Source organism: Miniopterus schreibersii (assembly GCF_964146895.1).
Source record: "Miniopterus schreibersii genome assembly, chromosome: 17".
Lineage (NCBI taxonomy): Eukaryota > Metazoa > Chordata > Mammalia > Chiroptera > Miniopteridae > Miniopterus > Miniopterus schreibersii.
The window spans coordinates 42,337,563-42,358,259 of record NC_138117.1 but is presented as its reverse complement, the minus strand read 5'-3'; the positions used below and the strand labels follow the sequence as shown (position 1 = coordinate 42,358,259).

Genomic DNA, 20,697 nt, shown 5'->3' with positions numbered 1-20,697 from the left:
ACCAAGCCTGATACAGTTCAGTGGTGTGCAGTGTGATGCCAGCAATGCTCATGTCCCCATTGCTGGTCAAGTTCAGCTGTTGCCAGATAGTAAACACTTCAGGCTTTGTGGGCCACATGTGACCTGTCACTTTTTTTTTTTATTTTTTTAGCCCTTTCAAAAGGTAAAAATCATCCTTAACCTTGTAACTCTACAAAAACTGGGTACTGACCAGATGTGGCAACCTCTGCAGGCTCTAGCTATGTGAAAGGACCCGTTGAAGGTCAATGGACGATGCCTTCCAGACAGAGGACACACCTGTGCAAAAGTGCAGTGGTGTGAGAGGCTGGCTGGGGTTTATGAAGCTGAATGTTTTTACCAAGTTTAGAGTATAGGATGGGTTGGGTAGAGAAGGAGGTGAAGTTGATATTATAGGCAAGGTCAATGTAGTTTGTATTTGATTCTGATACAGAGCAGGTTTATGGGTCAGGAGGATGGTTGGACTGGGAGTACAAGGCTCAGTAAAGGAGGTATTACAGTAATGTACTTTAGAAGGGGAGAGTGAGCGACCCTTTGTCATTAAGGAAACGGCTGGCCAATGTCATCTTGCTGGTAAAGTGACAGGCAAAGTTCAGATGGTCTGATTTAATTATATAATTATGCTGTACAAATAAGTGAAGAAAGCCTTACTTAAGGGTGCAACTGAGGAATGGGAGAGAGAGGATGATGTGAAGCCTGTTTCTGAGTTCATCTCCAAGCCCTGAGCTGGTAAATGCAGCAGCAGGGCCGAGAGAGGAGTCCAGGGTATGTCCAGCATGGCTCCCAGGTTTCCCCTTTGGTGACATGTTCATGAAGCTCTTTTGCTCTTAAGCAAATACTAGTGATTGAACAGTTGCTTTAAGGGGAAACATTCACTCCTGGGCCCATGAACCTTGGAAATCATAAGAGACTTGTGTGTGCATGTGAGCTATTTCCTTGGGGGGGAGACTCTGGGGCTTTCATCAGATTATCGAGAGGACCCCAACCCCAAGGGGGAGCCAGTCCTTGTTAGATGGTGGACACCTGGTGATTTGCAGAGGTTTGAGGCCATGAGGGGAGGCTAACCATTCAGATCACAGGAATCTTACTTTAAATGTAATACACCCTAAACTACCAAGTCAAATGCAAACACATGCAGCTGTCTCCTAAATTGAACCATATCAACTGGCAATTAAAATGTTTCCCCTGGCTCCCCTGCCCTCCCGAAGTCAAAGCAAGACACATTTTGATACATAGAGGTCAACTAGGTGTTTGGGACTCTAATTGGCATGAAATGTTTTCAACATGCTATTGTACATCAGACAAATCTAAAGTTTTATACTGTTAGGCTTATCTTAATAGTCACATGGCTGCAAGAGATGAACAGGTGTCATTGTTAAGTGTAGGATATGCCAACACCAAAAATGAGTGTAGTTCTTTCTATCACTTTAGAAATGTGTGAGTAGTGAGTTGTAAAACAATACCTAAATTGTGTTGTTACAGTGATCCCTTAGATGACATGTGCAGGAGCAGCAGGGCAGCTGGTGATTACTTGTTGAAATACGGTGTTCTGGAGTCTAAATGGGATTGCCTCATGCTTGACATCAGCATGATTATATGTTATGTAGGAATCAGATTGCATATGATAGCAGTCCTTACAGAGAGTTGAACTTGGGGAGAGGTGCCTGCCTTATAGGGGGTGGGTCTTACAGGGGAGACATCGGAAATGCATTTCTCTGAGAAAGTTTCTTTTTTCCTGTTGAGAAAAATTGTGGCCTCCATTAAGCACAAAGTGTTATGAATGGCAAAGATATAAGAAATAATGGAATTCAGTGATGGTGTAGAAATTAGACTGTCTAAGACTTTATCACCCTCAGGATTTCAGGCTGGGGATAATTGTGATTTAGTGCAGGTGAAAAGTTTGAAGTCTGCTTGGGCTTAGATCATGGCAAAGTTTAGGTGGCAGTTTGGAAAAAAAAATAGTGTTAGTTGTATCCTAAGGAATTGACTTGCTAGAACAGGTCGCAGGAGGAACTTAGTTTAAATGCAGGTTGTCTACATTTGAGTTTATTTATTTTTTTACTTCCAGTTGATGGTTAGCCTATCAGCGCCATTTTTCAACAGCATTTGCTCACTTCATGCCTCTGTGTCACATTTTGGTAATTCTTGGAATATTTCAGACTTTTCATTATTATTATATTTGTCATGGTCATCTCTGATCAGTGAGCTTTGATGTTACAAGTGAAATTGTTTTGGGGTGCCACAGCTGTGCCCATGTAAGATGGTGAACTTAATCAATACATGTTTGTCATGTGTGTCCTGACTGCTCCCCCATTCCCTGTCTCTTGCCCTCTCCTCTGGCCTTTCTATTCTGAGGCACAGCACTGTTGAAATTAGGCCAATTAATAACCCTGCAATGGCCCTTAAATGTTCAAGTGAAAGGAAGAGTCTCGTGTCTGTCACTTTAAGTTAAAAGCTAGAAATGATTAAGCTTAGTGAAGAAGGCATGTGGAAAGTCAAGAAAGGCTGAAAGCGAGGCCTCTTGTAACAATTAGCCAAGTTGTGAATGCAAAGGAAAAGTTCTTGAAGGAGGTTAAAAGTGCTACTCCAATGAACACACAAGTGATAAGAAAGCAAAACAGCCTGATTGCTGATCTAGAGGAAGTTTTAGTGGTCTGGGTAGATCAGACCAGCTACAGAATTCCCTTAAGCCAAATCCTAATCCAGAGCAAGGCCCTAACTCTCTTCAGTTCTGTGAAGGCTGGGAGAGGTGAGGCTGTAGAAGAAAAGTCTGAAGCTAGCAGAGGTGGGTTCATGAGGTTTGAGGAAAGAAGCTGTCTCCCTAACATAAAAGTGGGGATATTTAAGGTAATTGATGAAAGTGGCTCCACTGAACAACAGATTTTCAATGTAGATTAAATGGCCTTCTGTTGGAGGAAGATGTGCTATCTAGGACTTTGATAGCTAGAGAGGAGAAGTCAGTGCCAGGCTTAAAAGACAGGCTGACAGGGGCCCATGCAGCTGTGACTTTAAGCTGAAGCCAGGGCTCATTTATCACCTGAAAATCCTAGTGCCCTTAAGAATATGCTTCATCTACTTCGCCTGTACGTGGACAACCAAGCCTGGATGACAGCACATCTGTGTACAACACATTTTACTGAAGAGTTTAAACCCACTGCTCAGGAAAAAAAGATTTCCATTCAAAAGAGTTCTGCTCATTGACAATGTACCTGGTCACCCAAGAGCTCTGATGGTAATGGACTACTAGATTAATGTTTTCATGCCTACTAACACAACATCCATTCTGCAGCCCATGGATAAAGTCATTTCGACTTTCAAGTCTTATTTAAGAAATGCATTTGGTAAGGCTATAACTTCCATAGATAGTGATTCCTCCGATGAATGTGGGCAAAGTAAATAAATTGAAAACCTTCTGTAAAGGATTCACCATTCTAGATGCCACTAAGACCATTCATGATTCGCAGGAAGAGGCCAATATATCAGTGTTAGCAGGGGTTTGGAAGAAGTTTATTCCAACCCTCTTGGATGACTTTGAGGAGTTCCAGACCTCAGCGGAAGAAGTAACTACAGATGTGGTGGCAATAGCAAGCGAACTAGAATTTGAAGTGGAGCCTGAAGATGGGACTGAATTGCTGCAACCTCACCATCAGACTTGAATGGATGAGGAGTTGATTTTTACAGATGAGCAAAGAGAGTTTTTTTCTTGAGATGGAATCTACTCTGGTGAAGATGCTGTGAGATTGTTGAAATGACAACAAAGGATTTAGAATATTACATAAACCGAGTTGATAAAGCAGCAGCAGGGTTTGAGAGGACAGACTCCAATTTTGAAAGAAGCTCTACTGTGGGTAAAATGCTATCAAACAGCATCTCACACTAGAGAGAAATCTCTTGGGAAAGGCAAAGTCAATTGATGCGGCAAACTTCATTATCTTAAAGGAATTGTCTTTAAGAAATTGTCACAGCCACCCCAATTTTCAGCTGCCAACCCCAATCTGTCAGCAGCCATCAACATGGATGCAGGACCCTCCACCAGCAAAAAGATTAGGACTTACTGAAGGCTCAGATGATGGTTAGCATTTTTTAGCACTAAAGTATTTTTAAATTAAGGTCTGTATATTTTTAAGACATACTGCTATTGCTCACTTAATAGGCTATATTGTAGTGTAAACATAACTTTTATATATACCGAGAAACCAAAAAAATTCATGTGACTTGTTTTATTTATCGCAATATTTGCTTTTTTGCGGTGGTCTGGAACTCAACCACAATATCTGAAGTCTGCCTGTACAAGGGATTAGAATCCATGGCTGCTGCTGGAAGGGCTGACAGAATTGAAGGAAGTGGATGTTACAGTGAGTGCTTCCCTGGAGCTCATCTGGATCATCAGTGATTTGGGCAACTGGAGCCTCTGCTGCTGATCTCTAGTTGAAGCAGGTGCTTTCTGGCGTCTCTCAGAAGCCACTGGCAATTCTCAGTACAACTGTTCTAGGTCTCGCTGCCAAAATAGGTGAATTCTTTTTTTCTCCCCACTCATCTGCCTGCAACTGTGCTTCTGCACACAACTGCCTCCAGAGAATAATGTTCTTTCATCTTACCAGTCTTGCATGAGTGCCCTTATTAGTTACCTCCAACCCTGAGTTGTAGCAGGAAGGGGTTTTGGGGGAAATGTAGTTCTGGCCTTTCCTCTGTGATGTACAGGAGAATATGGAAGGTCATGGCTGTGATGCAGTTGACAACAGTCAGCCCAACACGACAGCCAGGCAACTGATCTAAGCTAGAGGTGTAATTTTATTTTTAAATTTTTTTGGTGTATTTTTGTTTAAAATATTACAGATGTCCCTTCTTCTCCCCAATGACCCGTTCTACCCCGTCCCCTTCCCCTGCCCAGTCCCTCTCCCCACCATTGTCCGTGTCCTTGGGTTGTGCATATACGCATATAAATTCTTTGGTTACTCTCTCCCTCTCCACCCACCTGCCCTCCTCCATTCCTCTGACATTCATCAGTCTGATCTATGTTTCCATGTCATTGAATCTATTCTGTTCATCAGTTTATTAAGTTCTTTAGATTCCACATACAAGCAAGATCATGTGATGTTTGTCTTTCTCTGCCTGGCTTATTTCACTTAGCATAATATTCTCCAGGTCCTTCCATACTGTCCCAAAAGGTACGAGATCCTTCTTCTTTACAACTGCGAAGTATTCCACGGTGTGAATGTCCCACAGCTTTTTTATCGACTCATCTACTGATGGGCACTTGGGCTGTTTCCAGATCTTAGCTATTGTAAACTGTGCTGCTATGAACATAGGGGTGCATATATTCTTTCTGATTAGTGTTGCAGGATTCTTAGGATATATTCCTAGAAGTGGGATCACTGGGTCAAAAGGAAGCTCCATTTTTAATTTTTTGAGGAACCTCCTTACTGTTTTCCACAGTGGCTGCATCAGTCTGCATTCCCACTGGCATTGCACCAAGGTTCCCCTTTCTCCATACCCTCGCCAGCACAAGTCATTTGCTGATTTGTTGATGGAACCATTCTTACAGGTGTGAAGTGATACCTCATTGTGGTTTTAATTTGCATCTCTCTGATGACTAGCGAAATTGAGCATTTTCTCATATGTCTCTTGGCCACTTGTATGTCCTAGAAGTGTAGTTTTAAAGTTGTTAGCACAGAGACAGCATTTAAAGTGAGCTTGCCTGGGAGGTAAACATAGCCAAGAAGAGAAAGGATGGGCCTTGGGGACTCCAGAATGAATTGGTTTGAGAGAAGAAGAGAAGCACCCGTGAGGTAGGAAGAAAACCAGAGATGGCATCCTGAAAACCAAGAGAAGGGATCAAGGACCAGCTCTCAGCAGTTGCTGCTGAAGGGTCAAGTGAGACCAGAGCATGGCCATTGGCTCGAGTAGTCTGGAGCATATTGGTAATCTTGGAGAGAGAAGTTTCTGTGTAATGGTACTGAGTATAGTATATTGGGTGTATGTTTCTTTCTAGGATTGTTTGTGGGCTAATGCTAACATTTGTCTCATCTCAGTATTGGCTTATCTTGATTTTCTCTTCACCACAGGAATTAAGGCTTTCCTGGCCCTTCCTATGCTGAGTAAGTGTATTGTTGTTGTTAATACTGGTTTTTCAAAATTTAGTCAGTAGTTTAGTACCAGTGGAATCCCAGCCCTGTACCAAGCACTGGCCCAGTCTCCCCACCTGTCTGCAGCTCCATGGTCTCGTATTAGAATATTTTTGGCTAGAAAATTATTTTGAAACATGAAACTTTTGTTGGCCCACATGATTTTCATAATCATATTTACATTTTTCATATATTTTTGGTTAAGTAACTTTCAGAAAGTTACTTCTGACCTGTGCTCTTTCAGAATACAGGTTGCAGCTGGCCTAAGTGCAGAAACTATTGGTAGACTCAGTTTATGGGAAGGGATACCTACATGAAGTGGTTGTATTTTTTCGACATTGGAAACCTTCACAAATAAATTGTTAGGATGTTCTGGGTTAAGAAATGGTGAGTTTGGGCCTTATTTAGCAGATAGCATCCAACAAACCATTTCTTTTTCAGGGTCTCAGCCTACCTGCTTAATTCCAGCCAGATGTCTTACATGTTGTCAGTATGCCATATGGAATGTTACTCAGCTTTAGGAAGAGTTTTTCTGTCATGCTTGCTTTGAAAAGCCCAGGTCATATTCATTGTTTTAACAATATTACCTGGTTAATTGGGGAAGCTGGAAGAGCATCATGGTTTCAAGAGTGCTGATTAGCTGGTGTTTGAAACCCTGATCTCTCCCTTGTTTGCTGTGTGACTTTGGAAATTTTCTTAATTTCTTTAAGATTTCGTTTCCTTATATGTGAAATGGGAATGGTAATTGTAACCACTTAGCGCTATGAGGATTAAGGAACTAGTGCTTGTGAAGCACTTAGGAGAATGCATAACATACCAGACCTTCCCACAACGTGAGCCACCATCATCCCTATGATTCGGGTTGTTATTCGGACTTAGAGGTGGGTGATAGAAAATGGACTGAGTGGGATTGTGCATTGAAATGAGAACATTGCAAGCAGGTGATGAAAGGAAATATTGCGCCTGTTAATTACACACAGATTCAGGGTGTGTGGCTGGCGGGAAATTTTAGTTGGCCTGTTAGGAAGGGAAAGAGTTCCGAACAGCTCAAGCCTCTACTTAGACCCATCTTAAAATGCACCCATTTATGCCAAAGAGGTAGAGCATCCAGCTTACAAATAGCTTCAGGGAGCTGGCAATATATTTCATTGTATAATGAGCCAAGTTTAATTTTTCTTTTTCCATTTGGAATAAAAGAATTTAAACATTTTAATTATACAGTTTGGGAAATATCAGCTTTCTGTCCTGTTTGAATGTTTAAGCTTTCTGTCCTAGTTCAAATGTTTATGCTTATATTTTATTAATTTCATAATTAAAATATGTAGATTCATATTCTTAATAGATTGTCATGGGATAATGTCGAATGCAGCATTCATTGCCTGCTGCTAAAGTAGCAAGAAGAGGTAGGCCTAGAATTGAAAAAATGGAATGTTGTTGTTACTTGCTTGAGTTCTCCTTAAGATACAAAATAAACACACCGACAGCCAGTGTGTCCATCCATTCATTCACTAGTAAGTCACCCATGCATCAAGTCCATGTATGTTGATCGTAGGCCCTAGATGTTTGAAACAGTGCATACTGTTGGATGTAGTGATGAACAAGAGCAGACCTGGGGAGAAACTGGGATGTTCTGCCTTGACACTTAGCAGGAAGAAGAAAGCCAGTTCCAGAGATTTGCAAGATTTCAGTGAATGACGTTTTGGGGTTTATACTTCCAACAGGAAAGAGGCAAAAAAAAAAAAAAAGTCAAAGGCCAGCTGAGCAGCAAGTGTTACCTACCTACTGCAACCAACTGGAGCTTTTAGTTTTTCTTTATTTCACTATAGTTGTACTTAATAGTGCCTACATTATTTATCTGGTATGTAGGTCCTGAGGTTGCAGAGCTGAAAGAGGCAGTCATTGACCCTGGAATCTTGCTGTGTGGGTGGAGGAAGAAACAGATCAGCCAGATTTAACATCTGCTCTAGGAAGTGTGTTAAACAAGAAGGGATGCCACATGAGTCCTTTGGAGCAGGGCTGTGTCTCTCCTGCTTACCACTGTGTATTCCAGTCCCCGTCAAATGCATGGCATGTGTCAGTCATGCTGCAAACAGGCTCTGTGAGGGCAGGAATGCTGTGGGAATGCAGAAGAGAGGCATCTAACCTGGAGGGAGGGGCACTGAGGAGGAAGGCCCAAGGGGAGGAAACTGAAAATAGGTGAATTCACAGGAGACAATGGTGCAAGAAGTGGGGCTGGCCAGTCAGACTGGGTTTGGTCAATAAGGGCCTGACAGAGCATATTGAGGAATTTGGATTTTCTTTTCTTCAAAAGTAACAATTCTAAAGTACTAGAAGCCAGGTTTCTTAGTGCCCAGCCTGGTGCTCTTCATACTGCATAATGCGTATAATCTCAGAAAAGCATCCTCAGGTCGTGGGCTCTGTATCCACTAATGATAGATGGATTAATAATACTCAGTAGACCATTGGTGAACATTTTATCTTTTGGAGAGAGTGAGGATATAGGATAAATATTTGTTTTCTCAGGAGTATAAATAGCTTAAACTCTTTAAGGGCAAGCAAGGCCTGTATGTCCTTGAATTCTGGTTCTCTAGAAGAATGCCAGTATGTATAGTGGGTACTCAGGATATGAATAAGTGGAAGAAAACCTTTGCTTTTGTGTGTAGTCTTGTAGCAGGCATCCTACTGGGTTCTGAAAGTGACAGCTGGGTGAGACAGGGCCCTCTCCAGCCAGTGAGGGAGAGGAAGCCAGTCACTGGTTACTGTGTGGGTGGGGCCTATGATAGGGATCTGCACAGGGTGGTAGGAGGGATCCCCATCTTTCTGTAACCCCTCAGTCCCCCATTTCTTAGTTCTTTTTACACCTATTGCTTATTTCTCCATACTTTCTGATAGTCTATTAGTCAGCTTCCCATTAAGTCAGTCACATAGATGCATTTATTTTTTGCGTTCTATTTCTGGGAGACAATTTCGTGGAGGTCTCTGTTCTTTTCTGAGCTGGTTGCTCCTTATGCCCTTCACTCTGTTGTCTCCCGGACAGTCTTTTGCTCTCATCCTTTGGCTTTTCTTCAGAGTTGGGTTTCTTGTTTATGTTATCTCTTCTTTGTCTTTCTTGGCTGACTTCTTTGTTTTGTTAGAGTACATCATCTAGAGGTTAATCACCGTAAAAAGATGGTGCGGTGCCTTTGGGCAAGGTGAAGACAGCCTCCGCACCCCTTCTCTGGACTGGACTGCTCCTGCTGGACCTCATTCTTGCTCCTGGTGCACAGCTGTCGTTCCGGAACCTCCCTCACCCTCATCCTGGGGATTCTCTGTCCTTAGCTCTTCTCCATTGGAACTCATGTTTTCTATACCCCATGTCTTCCTCATATTTGTCTATACTTACATTTGGGTGGACACTTTCTGTAGTGGCTTTCTGGGATAGGATGCTTAGGAGGTAAAATGTTGGAGACCATGCATAATTGAAACCATGATTGATAGTTTGTATAGTTTCTGTTTCTACTTCCTTTCTTCTCTCTTCTTCCCTCCTCTCCCTCCTTCCTCTCCTCCTTCCTATCTCCTTCTTGCTCCCTTCTCACATGGATGGGGCCTTATGCCTTGACCTCAGGATATTTGGGGTGGGCCATTTTTTGGGAATCCCCAATGTTGGTATCTTTAGATTTTTCTTCTTGGGCTGATCAGATTCCCTAAGAATATTCTTCCAGTATCTTTTCTGCAGAATTCTGGCAGCTGAGTGTGTGGGCGGGAGGATGGGGCTGGGTTAGCATAGGGGACCTGGAGAGTTCACTGTTCAGTGTGTGTACCATGATTAGGTTCACCCCTGTTTTGTACAGCTGGGCAGGGTGACTTCAGTTCAGATACTGCTTTTTCCAGGGAATACCCTCCAGCCTTCTGTCTTGAGTGACAGTCACATGGAGGCATGGTGTTGAGTTCTTGCTGCAGCTCAAACATCCTTCACCCCAGCTCTGCATTAGTGCTGCCAGTGTGAGCCTCCTGGGACACAGCTGTGTCACTGCAGCAGGTTCTCAGAGATTCCTTGTTGGCTTAGGGTCTGCCTTTTTTGGCCCATGGAATCATATACTATGCTTCCAGTCTTTTTATAGTTGTTGTTTCCTCCATGTTTTTACTTCTTCTTTTTTTCTGTTTGTTTTGGTCTCTATCTTTCATTAGAACTAAGCTTTCCTCACAGCTTGCAAAATTTTGTTCCTTTCAGTTCTCCCTGTCCTGTTTTAAAATTTTAAAAAATATCTCTTTAGTTAATTTTAGTGGGAGGGGGTAAAATAGATGTGTATATTCTGTTGCCATATTAATTTGTGATTATGTTTCAATAGTTTTCAGTTATTTCACATGCATTTTTTGAAACTAGAATGTAGGTTTGAAGACAGGAACTTGACATCACATTTTCACCCCTCATTCCACACAGTGAGCACGGTTGGTAACGAAGCTGACTGAGATGGTGAGCACAGCCGGCCTTTGAAAATGCAGTGATGTAAAGGTGGTCTCTTAACATGCATGTCTTTCTTGTCAGATTCTCTTTGACTGCTATGGAAAGAGGAAAGAGAAACTAGGAATATTCCTGCAAACCATCATTGACGTCTTCGTAGAGCTGCTGTAGCCTTCTGAACTGTGAGTATAATTCTCTTGTTATGCTTATGCGTTGGTTTTTTGTTTTGTTTGATTTTTCTTTCACCTGTCCTGGATGACTTTGACACCCACTAGAAACAAACCAAAGGTATTGAATTTTCAGAGTGGTGAGGGAAGAAGTGTGAGTTGTGCAGTGCCTTCTGTGTGTACATCGCGTATTTTTGAGATGGGCAGCATGATAACAATGGTAACAATACTGCTACTACTAGTAATAACAATAACAGCACATGCTTTAGAATAGTGCCCGGTGTGCGATAAACACTCTAAGTCACAACTACTAATCGGGTCCTCACAGCAACCCTGGGAGTAGGGTGACTCTTCTCCCCGTTTCACACTTGCGTAACGAAAATGTGGAGAGGTTCAGAGTTACTAAGTTAGTAACCGTGAAACTTGGATTCACGCTCCGGGTGTATTCAGCATGTGTGCTCTTTACTAATATCCCATTCTCATGGGTCTGGGGTGCAGATGTGGGCTTCACTTATGAACCCTTTGCTGATTACCCAAACCCAGCTTTCCCCTCAGATAGACAGTGTTATTCTGGGACCTCCCTGCCTGTTGGTGGTGAAGATGCTGTGACACATGTAACGTGCTCAGCACTCATACGTGTTAGCAACAATTATCCATTGATGTCTTTCCCATTTTAACAAGAGGAAAACTGAGCTCCAGAGAGATGGGATTATTTGTAATTTGTTAGTTTGGAACTTGTTCTATGCTCACAGGTGGGAAGTTGTAGAATTAAGATTCTGTCCTAATTTGTCTGATTTCAGACTGCTCTTTCTGAAGGTAGGTTAGTGGTAAATTGAGGACAGGTAGTTGATAGAAGATTCGTAAATCTCTCGGGGGGTGTTGGCATGGGTAAGCATTTTGTTTTACAAATATGTTGCTGTGGTAAAAGCCTTATGAACTTGGACTTCATGGACTCAGAATTCACGATAATGTATCATTTATGTTGAACTTGACTTTGGCAGTGTCTTTTTTTTTTTAATCCTCACCCAAGGATATTATTTCCAATGATTTTAGAGAGAGTGGGAGGGAGGGAGGAGAAGGAGACAGAGACACATCTATTGGTTGCCTCCCGCACGCTCCCCAACTGGGGCCGGCATCGAACCCACAACCGAAGTATGTGCCCTTGACTGGGAATTGAACCCACTGCCACGGCAGTGTCTTTGTCTTAGACGTCCGAGGGGCAGGGCCCTGGATTGTTTTTTCATTTCCTTCTGAGGGTCCGTTCACTTTCCTCCTTTGTTCTCCTTTCTCCCCCAAACCCACTTCTATTTCTACAGAGATTAGGTATTAGGGAAAGGAAATTATGTCATGCAGTTTCAATTTCCTAGCAAGGCCTGGAAGTGTGGCTCCTGTTTTTCCAATTCCCCCTGCTCTTTATTGGCTGCAGGAGAAGCCTGCTCTGTGTATGTGCTGTGCTAGGTGTGATTGTGTTACGGAGTGGAGGAAGGTCACAGCCCAACTATTTGCTTCCCTTGTTTAACTCCCCCTCCCAGTCCATAGTATGTGTTTCTTTGTACAATAGTGCATTTTGTGTATTTGGGGTAAGCCTGTTTCTGAGAGTCTTTGAGAGCAAAGATTTTATTTCATCTCTGCATCTTTTCTGCTTAAGCCACAGGTAGTTTTCATTAAATGTTGAACAAAGGACTGTTCAATGCTTACCACAAAATAAGTTCTCTTAGTAGATCCAAGCAAGAGGGAGAATATCAGGTATAATTTATAATAATAGCAACTTTAGTTTTTAAAAATAGTTCATTTTGGTAGAGCACAAAACAGTTTGATGGAGAGGTGATATTAACAGAGGTTACACAGAATTTTTCTTCTTAATGTAATGTGCAGTGGATGAGGCCTACACATAACCAACCAGGTGAGCAGCTGTGGTGACTCCGACTGGGGTGGTTATTCTAGAGGGGTGGAAATTGTTGGATCCTGGATATATTTTGACGGTAGAACCAATGGGATTTGCTGACAAATTGGATGAGGGGTGTGAGGAAAAGAGAGGAGAAGAGTTGACTGTAAGGCTGTAAGGGTTAGGCCTGGGCATATAGAGAGATGGAGGGCTGTGGGTGGCATGTGGTGTAGAGGGGCAGATGAGTTTACTTTTAGGCATTTTAAAGTTTGAGATGTCTAGTAAGGATCCGAGGCAGTTGGAAGTGGGAATTTGGAGCTTGGAAGAGAAGTCTGAGCTGGAAGTGGAAATGAAAGCCAAGTGACACTCTGATCACTGCAGGAGTGAGCTTAGAGAAGAATGATGGCCTGAGCCTGAGTCACTCTGTCATCAAGTGGTCAGGAGAAGAGTGAGCAGCGTAGGCACAGACAGGTAGGTGCGAGGAAAGCCAGAGGCGCTGGCCTCTTTGGAGAGAAGGGAGAGGTGTTTCAGGGAGGTGGGTGTGATTGACTCTGCCAACTGTAGCTGAAAGTAAAGATGAGGATGAGGTTTAACCTTTGGTTTAGCAGCTTGGAGGGCATTTTTGTGGAGTTCAGAGCAGTGTTGAGAGTGTGACCAGAATGCAGGCCCCACTGCGTGATGGTTTGAAGTTGGAAGAAAGTAGTGAAACAGAGATCGAATCTGAGTGACATAGGTCTGAGGATGGCAGCCATCATCACCCTTCTCCATTGTCTGGGTCCTCAGTTATTCCAAGGTGCTGGTCAACCCAACCAGGTGGATAAGGTAGAGGCTATTATTTTAGGATTTGCCTCCTTTATTAAAGTTCAGGCATTTATAAATTTAGGAGTTTGCTGGTCTAGTATACAAAAATGCATTGCAACTGTTTCAAGTAAAATGGATAATGATTTGACAGTTTAGTGACTGTGGTTCTGGTCCTTGAAAAAGAAGCATTAAATATTTTTATTGTTCTGTGAAGGGAACTTTTAAAATTGAGTGGTTGTATTTTACATGCCTTGGGTAAAAATGTTTCTAGTTTCAAAACTCCCCGTGACGTGCCCTGGGTGTGGGGTGCTTTGGGGTTGAGGTGATGAGGACCTCCAGAGGGAGAGAGTGGGATGTGGGAAAAGACAAGTATGGGCAGGGTCAGGACTCTGGTGAGGCATTTGTCAGGGGCTCCAAAAACTCCATTATCAAGATAAGTAATAGTTTAATGCAGTGTTTTTTTTAAAAAAAAATTAATGTAAAAAATCCACAATAAACACAATACCAAAATTTAAATGGAGAGGCAGTATTACACATTTTTCTTTTGCCCCATGCACTCATGTACAGCACTGTTCCTTAATTCAGTCTTTACTTCTACTGACTTTGAGATTAATTTGCTCATGTTTTACTTATTTCTTAGGTAAAACTATCATGTTTTTAACTTTTAAATGTAAGCACCTAAAGTTATAAATTCCCCTCTAAGTACTCTTAGCTTCATACTAGATATTTTGATGTTCTATTTTTATTATCATTCTGTTCTAAACATTTTTTACATTTCTCTTTTGATGTGTTACTTGACCCATGTGTTCCTTAGAAAGTACTGTTTACTTGGAAAATACTGGGGACTGTACTAGATATCATGTCTTTAATAATAGTTACCTTTTATGTTCATTTATTACTTTGAACAGAAACCATACATGGCACAAAATTATGAGTACACAATGGATTATAAACCTCCCCTCTTTAAACCTATTCTTTCTACCAAATTCTCTCTCCAGATGGCTTATCTGACCTAGAGGCATTCTGCATATATTCGAGGAGGTGCATATGTACATGTTTTCCTACATAATAGTCCACATAACCTTCTATACCCTTTTTTATTATTTAAAATATATACCATGAAAATTTGTGCATTTTAAGACTGGGAGTTGCCTTCCATTTTTAATATTCTATGTTCCTTTTTTTCATGAATGAGTATTTTCCAGTGTCATTGAATATTTTTCATCAAACACATTTTTTAATGCATAGTTAGTTTTAATTATATAGTTACTCCTTTTGATGTTCCAAACTTTATTCACTCATTCCCTCCTGTTGAACATGTAGGCAGTTCCCAGTTTTTCAGTATTACAAATAAACCTGTGAATAAGTTAGGCCTTAAACTACCTTACACCTTAAAGGGTTTGTTGCAGGTTTCTTAGACCTACCAGAAGCTGGAACTGTGGGTGCTGTGACTCACATGCTTGTTTCCTCCTGGGCTCTGAACTCTGTCCCAGGTATTTTGGAATCCTAATGCTCAGTTCATTGCACAGCACAGCACAGCGGTGCAGGGTGATGCACTGATAATGACATGGAGCCCTTACTATGTACTGGGTACTCCCAAAGCCCTATATCTACAGTCTTTAATTCTCATAGCAACTGTGAAGATAAATGCTGCTTTTAACTTTGTTTACCTGATACGAAAACCAAGTGAAGGTTAAAAAAAGTGCCCATGATCACATAGGTAGTAGGTAGCCAAGTGGGGATTCAGGGAATACAGTACTTGCAGTAAACGTGGTAGACAACACTGGGCTTTCAGGTTTATGGTGGCGGAAAAGGTGACAGGATGTGGGCTTGGAGTCACCTGTGGCTTTGACTTGCGCAGAATGTGGTCATGTCCCAGTCCTTTGCCTCTCTAAGCTTCAGTGTCCCTCTCTCTTAAAGATGGTGATATTAGTAATTATATAAGAGTTTGTTATGGAATTAACTTTTTTTGAAAAGCCACTAAATCCTCTTATGCAGTGTTGGACTGGTTAGTCAAGGACTAGTTACTGGCTTTCTCTTCTCCTGCCTCTTGCACTCTTACACTTTGGACACTTTCCTAACATTTCACAGCTTTTTTCCTCAACTACAAAAATGGACATAATTATATCATATTTGCAGGTTTGTTGTAAAATGTAAACGAGGTTCATTCTTTTAAAGTGGTTTTAACATTTTAAAGCTTTTATTCTGATAAAAAGCATAAAATTTACTATCATAACCATTTTTAAGTGGACAGTTCAGTAGTGTTTAAATACATTCACATTGTTGTGAAACAAACCTCCAGAACTTTTTATCTTGCAAATCTGAAACCCTGTATGCATTAAAAAACTCCTCCACCCCTTTCCACAGGCCCGGATAGTCACCTCCTTCTGACTCCATGAATTTGAGTACTTTAGCTTCCTCCTACAGTATTTATACTTTTGTGACTGGCTTATTTCACTTAACTTAATGTCCTTAAGGTTCACCCATGTTGTAGCATATGCCAGAATTTCCTTCCTTTCAAAGGCTGAATAATATTCCACTGTATGAATGGACCACATTGTGTTTATACATCCTGTCATCAATAGACACTTCATTTGCTTTCTCCTCTCGACTATTGAGAATCATGCTGCTGTGAACATGGGTGTGCACATACCTCCTCATGACTCTGCTTTCTATCCTTTTGGTTGTCTACCCAGAAGTGGAATTGCTGTATCACATGGTAATTCTATTTTGGTTTTTTTGAGGAAACGCCATACTGTTTTTCATAGTGGCTATACCATTTTGCTTTCCCACCAACAGTGCACAGGGTTATAATTTTTCCACATCCTTGCCAACACTTGTTATTTTCTGTTTTGTTTTCTAATAAACTTTTTTTTAAAAAAATACATTTTTATTGATTTCAGAGAGAGGGAAGGGGGGAGAGAGAGAAACATCAGTGATGAGAGGGAGTCATTGATTGGCTGCTTCCTGCACTCCCCCGACTGGTGATCGAGCCCGCAACCTGGGCATTACCATGATCTCATGGTTTATGGGTCGACACTCAACTACTGTGCCACGCCGGCCCAGCTGTGTTTTGTTTTGTTTTGTTTTTTAAATCTTCACCAGAGGATTATTTTCCATTGCTTTTCAGAGAGTGGAGCTGGGGGGGAAACATCGATGTGAGAGAGAAACATCGAATGGTTGCCTCCTGCACCCGCCCTGACCGGGGCTGGGCATCGAGCCTGCAACCAAGGTACGTGCCCTTGACCAGAATCAAACCCGAGACTCTTCAGTCCAAGGGCCGATGCTCTACCACTGAGTCTAACCAGCTAGGGCTCTGCCAGGCTGTTTTGTTTTTTATTTTTTATTTTAATTGATTAATTTATTTTTAATATAGCTTTATTGATTTCAGAGAGAGAAAGGAAGAATGAGAGAGAGAGCTAGAAACATCAATGATGAGAGTCATTGATCGGCTGCCTCCTGCACGCCCCTAACTGGTGATCTAGACTGCAACCCGGGCATGTGCCCTGACCGGGAATCGAACCGCTATCTCTTGGATCCTAGGTCAATGCTCAATCACTGAGCCACGCCTGGCTGGGCCTGTTTTGTTTTTTAAATAGTAATCATTCGATTAAGTATGAGGTTGGTTTTAATGTGATAAAAAGTTTGGGTAGAATTGGAAAAGTGACTGCATAAGTTTCTTGCTAAGTTGGAGTAATAACTATCATTACATTACCAATGTGAAAAAACCAAAAGTGTAGGGGAGAGCAGTTGACAAAGAAAATCAGACCCTATGTAGCCATGTTTGGAAAGAGAAGTTATTTATGTTTCCTATTCAGAATATATCACTAGAGCTAGAAATGGATCTACACCAGATGCTACTGCCATTTCTTGAAAACAGAGTACAGAGTCAGATTGAAACAGTTTGCTTTTTAAACCACAAGGAATAGTTTAAAATGTAGTGTTGGTTTTTCACTCTTCATAGCTGAGAAATGTAGATTCTAGAAGGGATTTATGTTTACCACCAGGGGTCCTCCTGACACCAGCATGCCTTTCTGTGTTAGCTGGCCGATCACAGTCTATTTCTAACAGACAACCCAGGGGTTTCTCTGCTCCGTATCTAATGTGGAGATGCAGTCCTTTGATACTGCTGCTATTTGTTAAATAAGGTGAGTGATCACACCATGGATCAATTGTATTTATAAGGTAAAAAAAAAGAACATTGATGAAATGCTAAGTTGGATGTGTACATGCATGTTTAATAAAATAAACTTTCAGAGTTGATTTGAACAGTAACAACATTACAATAACTACTTGACTGCCTTTTGATGTTTGTGTTATTTTGATCAATATAAACCAAAGCCCCCTGTATTTTATAACACACATAGTTAGGTTGAAATTTTTGTGGCATTTCTTGGCCTGTACTTTGTTATCATGCCTCTACCAGTATATTTGAAAAATTTAAGTGGCATCTTACAGATTTCAAGGACTGTTTTTTTGTTGTTGCTTTTTTATTTTAAACTTGATGACAAGTAACCTTCCAACAGTTTCTAAAGATGGAATTTAGCTTTGATCTCCTATATGGCGAAACAATAAGAAATAATCATGAATTAGCATCTGTGAAAGTGCTATAGTCCAGAGATTCTCAACCGTTTTCATCTCATGGCACACATACACTAATTACAAAAATTCTGTGGCACACCAAAACTATATATTTTTTTGCTGATCTGACAAAAAAAGTATAATTTTGATTCATTTGTACCAGACAACTGTTGTTGTGTTGGCTGTTGTCATTTTTTTATTTGACAGACTAAGGGAAAAGAGGTCAGTGTCTGAATAGTCAGGTACTGCATGTTTTAAAAATTCTTGTGGTTCAACAGTTGGACATTGCTGCTCTGATTCAGTATTGTTTAGATTAAGAACAAGTTCAGAATTTTCCGCCCTTTTGGTGGTGCATTTTCCCTTTGGTTTCATGTACCTCATTGTTGCTTAGCTCAGTGGCTGTGGTTATTTCCCAGTGGTTTTGATGCACTTCTCTTCCACCAGCTGCACGTCCAGCAGGTACTGTGATGGCTTTGTCTGAGTTTGTGCTGGGGCAGGATTGCTGACACCTGAGGACTTACCCGAGTGCAAGGTTTGGTGAGTATGGGTGTTGCGTGGAGTGAGAGCAGCTCACCTGTCTCATGTTCTTTCTGTGGCACGTTTTTCCTCTTCCTTCCTTGGTCCTTCATGGTTCAGTCACTCCCTGAAGGCCGAGTGGGGCCTTCTTCTTGACTCTCTCAGGAGACCTGGCAGCATGTGGAGGTAGGCGACTTATAGGTGGTGGTTTAAGTGTATGGTCTGGCTGATGTCCAAGTGCTGAAGCCTGTCCCGGCTCTGCCACTGACCAGTTAGTTGTTGTACGTACTTCATTACTGTGTTCCTCGTTTTGTTCACATGCCATGTGTCAATTATAGCATCATGTACCTCATTGGTTGCTGGAAGTGCTAATTGAGAAAGTAGGCGAGGAACATAGACTGTGGAGCCTTGATACCCTATTTGGAGTCCCAGTTTTGCTACTTAGAAGTTCTGTGACCTTGAACAAGTTGTTAGCTCTCTGTGCTCCAGTTTCTTCATCTGTAAATAAGGGGTAATACCTCATGAGGTTGGTTGTTAATAACTAAATGAGTAAATATTTTGGAAGTACTTAGAGCAGGGCTTGGCATGTAGTAAACATGAACTGGGTGTCATTATTATATCATCCTTGTCATTGTATTTGCATTGTTGTTAGTGTGGCTATTATGCTACTTTGTGACTGACAGGTAGTCACTGTTTAGTAAGTGATAGGCATCGTCATCGTCATTGTTTTACAGATGGACAAACTGACGTTCAGGACAGTAAATATTCATTCATTTAGTATTTATCAAGCACCTGTGCTGGATCTAGGAGGCCATGCCGTCAGTGTTGAGTGCTGACACCTAGAATGCCTGCGTACCTTCTGTGCAGCCCTGGCTTTGAAAATAAACTAGCAACTGCCTCTGCCATGTCCTCACCAGTGCTGGGTGATGGAAGGGTATGTGGAAGGTGGACTGCACGTCTTACTAATCATTTTAGTGGTAAGACCCTGGAGATAATAGACAAAATTCCTTCCCATAGTGCAGGGGGCATTGTGGTGGGGGCAGCCAGGCAATAGGTGTGGTTTATAAACAAGTCCAGTGGTGTTCTAGGTGTGAGTGCCATGGGGAAGGTGGGACAGGTTAAGGGTTGGGTGTGCCATTTTAGATGAGGGTGTCAGTACAGGCCTTGTGGAGGTGACGCTGAGCACAGGTTTGGCAGAGGAAAGGTGAGCCTAGGGAGTGTCTGGGGTGAGAGTATCCTACCTGTGGGGACAGGCCATGCAAAGGCCCTGAGGTGGGCTCGTGTCTGTCGTGATGATTCCCGAACGTAGGGTGTAAACAGTCAGGAAGGCTGTGCAGAGCATGCTGAGTGTGTAGGTGCTAGTTCTGGGGACCTGGGGAGTTGTTGGGGAGTTTCAGCAGAGGACTGAAATGGTGTGATTGATGTTTTGAAGGGTCAGTTCAACTGCTAGTTAAGAGTGGGGTGTAGGGTGGGAGAAGGAATCTGAGAGACTAGGAGGAGGCCTGGAGCTGTCAACCAGGTGGAAGATGGCAGCACTTGGGTCAGTGGGAGCAGATGTGGACAGAATCGCCCGAGTTTGCACCGAGCAGGTCCGCTTACACAGGGATATTTTTCAGTGAACACAGTATTCAGTTGGGCCCAGTTAGTGTGGCTCAGTGGTTAAGCATCAACCCAGGCACCAGGAGATTACCGGTTCGATTCATGTCAGGGCACATGCCCAGGTTTCGGGCTCAGTCCCCAGCAGGGGGTGTGCAGGAGGCAGCCGATCTATGTTGATGTTTCTCTCTCATCGATGTTTCTACCTCTCTCTCCCCCTCCCTTCCTTTCTCTCTAAAATCAATAAAAACATTTAAAAAATAAAAATATTAAAAAATAATAAAAATAAATATACAGTTGGCCTTCTGTATCCCTGGGTTTCACATCTGAGGACTGGACCAACCATGGATGGGAGGGCCAACTACACTCCCCGTTCTACACCATTCTACATAAGGGACTTGAGCACCCACAGATGATGTTGGTATCTGTGGGGGGTCCTGGAACCAATCCCTGTGGATACCAGGGCAGGACTGCACTTAAGTTTTGGGGGAGTCAGTTATGTGTGGATTTTCGACTCTGGGAGATTGGCACCCCTAGCCCCGTGCTGTTCAAGGATTTTCCTGATGG

At 42.1% G+C, this 20,697-nt stretch overlaps 1 protein-coding gene across 10 annotated transcripts in view; it reads left to right on the top strand.

Annotated features, from left to right (window-relative positions):
* Positions 1-20,697, top strand: part of PTK2 (protein tyrosine kinase 2) — a 168,616-nt gene that overhangs the window by 16,278 nt on the left and 131,641 nt on the right. For 7 of the 10 annotated variants that reach the window (XM_081116810.1, XM_081116811.1, XM_081116793.1 and 4 more), the window contains exon 2: positions 10,669-10,766. The gene's annotated coding sequence lies outside the window, so the exon portion shown is untranslated. Of the gene's footprint in view, positions 1-10,668; positions 10,767-18,462; positions 18,556-20,697 lie in introns of all 10 variants that reach the window. The other 3 variants (XM_081116791.1, XM_081116790.1, XM_081116789.1) reach the window with 1 other exon arrangement.